Genomic DNA, 2500 nt, shown 5'->3' on the forward strand with positions numbered 1-2500 from the left:
ACAAGAACCGACCCTCCCCCCTACCTCCTACCCCCATCCGTGATCAGACCACATACGAAACCTTCCCTTTCACATCTCCCCCAGTCACAACGCCCCCTTCCTCCACCCCAAACCCTCCTTCACACCCTACACGCCCATACCCACGACCAGCAATCCTCCCCTCTCTCCCTGCCCAGCCAGCTACCTTGCTGACTCGCTTTCAACTCTACTGCCCTTCGCCCGGCGCTCCCAGCCAGCAGACCTCGGACCATACAGACTCCCCCGCCTCACCCAAGTCAACTAAGAGCCCTCCCACCATAAGACCCAAAACGTAACACCTAAACGGAGCTTTAGCAAAAAAAAGAGAGAGAAAAAAAAGCAAATCGAACAACTCGACCCCAACGACCACTGGGAAGAAACAGCTCAGCAGCAAGTGCAAGGGGCAACCTCCCTGCCCACTGCCCCTCCCCTCCTCCAGCAGTGTTAACAGTCATCTTTAACAGCCTTGCAGAACGAGCAATGCCCATTAAAGGGAGCAGATCGTCCTGATACAGTCTACCTTTACATCACCAGTTAACACTCAGACACAAACGAAGAGGATATAGAACAACACTTATCCGAAAAGTTTCAAAACATTTCAAGTGTCAAAATCCATAAGACAATGATGGCACACAACTACACCAGCTTCACGGTGTCAGTAAGAGGAAAGGACGTAAAGCCCGAACTGTTAATAGACTCTGATGCTTTTCCCGACAATGATAGTGTTCTTAAACAAAAACAAGTACAAGCGCGATCATAATGTTTGACGAGGCAATGCCGTCAGCAAATGCTGTCTCTCCTCGGGCATTTTGAAGAGGTTAAAATGCTAGTTGAGGAGAGAAACGTAGACATATTATGCCTAAGTGAAACCTGGCTCCACCAGGAAATGGTTAGTAATTTCATCAATATTTTAAATAGTTAAAGTATATAGATGTGATGTATGGCGAGGAGGAGGAGTATGTATTAATGTACGGGATACCCTGAAGTTAAACAGGATATCTACTACAGCAGTTAACACAAAGCAACATGTTCTTTCCTTCATTATTGGCGCTGTCTACAGTCACCCTCATGCTACCTCGGAATCTTTTGAATACATTGAAAAGGTTTTTAGAGAAAGGTCCTTAAAAAAGGAACCGCTTTTCATCTTAGGTGACCAAAACGATTTGATAAAATCTAATGCTAAATTAGCAAAGATAATTCAGAAAAATAAACTAGAACAAATAATAGATAAACCTACACGAATCACAGGGAACACCTCTTCTCTATTAGATTTAATAATAACTAACAGGCCAGATCTCATTCTCCATTCCGATGTTATCCTGTGCCATGTTACTGACCATGAACTTATCACGATGACGTTAAATATAAAGAAAACAAAGCGACCATCAGTGATAAAACTTTTCGCGATTTCAAACACTATGGCCCTCAATCTTTCTGCGAGCTTATCTTTTCTAAAGAAATGACTTTATTATATTTCATTGATAATGTAAACAATCAAGTAACTTCTCACGGAAGCTACTAAAAGCAGCATTGATGCTCTGGCTCCCTGCGTAACACAAACCGTCATACGTCCCCTTGCTCCATGGATAAATGAAGACATCAAGAGCCATTAGCGATAGAAATAATGTCCACCAAACTCTTAAAAGTAACAGACATGAAGCTGCCATACAGATAGATTATAAAGTAAAAGAGAAAAATTTAAAATTGCTAATGCAATGTGAAAAAAAATATTTCAGAAATAAATTTACAGAATGTCCAAAATTCTTGAAAAATTGTAGCAAATCAAGTAACGAGTTTCCAGGAGGCCAATAACTTGTTATCTAAAACAATATCCCATAACTGCCTTCTAGTGCAGTACGCCGATGATTCAGTTTCAGTTTCTTCATAATGACTCGCTAAACAACTTGAATACTTTAATAAGAAAAACTCAACATAGCCTTACACAAGCAAAATAATTTTTGACACTAATAGCCTTAAACTAAATCCACATAAAACTCAATGTATATTCATAGGTAGCTGGCAGAACATAGCTAAAATTCCCATTGACAACCATAGAATTTGAAGGCTGCTCTATCAAACCGCACACTTCAGTGAATTATCTAGGAATACACTTTGACAGATTCATGCTATTTGAACAACACGTTGACAAAATACACAGGGAAGTTGTGGATACCCTGGTATATGTTAATCAAGAAATCACATCACTGCTGAAACTAGAATCATGGTTGGGCAAACTAGTACTGAGCATAATTATTGTTCAAATATTTGGGGTTCGACTAACAAAACCCAGATGCAAAAAAGTACAAAAATGGCAAAATGTTGCTGCAAGATTTGCATTAGATAGTATCAGTAAACTTGATCACATCATGACGCATACCCAAAAATTAAAATAGTTAAAAGTCCATTTTAAATGCAGTTATGACACATGTGTATTCATTTACAGCCACATTTATGGTAATTATCCGCAATGGTTAATGTCCTT

At 39.8% G+C, this 2500-nt stretch overlaps 1 protein-coding gene across 1 annotated transcript in view; it reads left to right on the forward strand.

The window, feature by feature from the left end:
- LOC113825256 (uncharacterized) overlaps positions 1 to 2500 on the forward strand; it is a gene marked incomplete in the record, with an annotated part of 15313 nt that overhangs the window by 8726 nt on the left and 4087 nt on the right.

The sequence above is a fragment of the Penaeus vannamei genome, chromosome 4 (genome assembly GCF_042767895.1).
Source record: "Penaeus vannamei isolate JL-2024 chromosome 4, ASM4276789v1, whole genome shotgun sequence".
Lineage (NCBI taxonomy): Eukaryota > Metazoa > Arthropoda > Malacostraca > Decapoda > Penaeidae > Penaeus > Penaeus vannamei.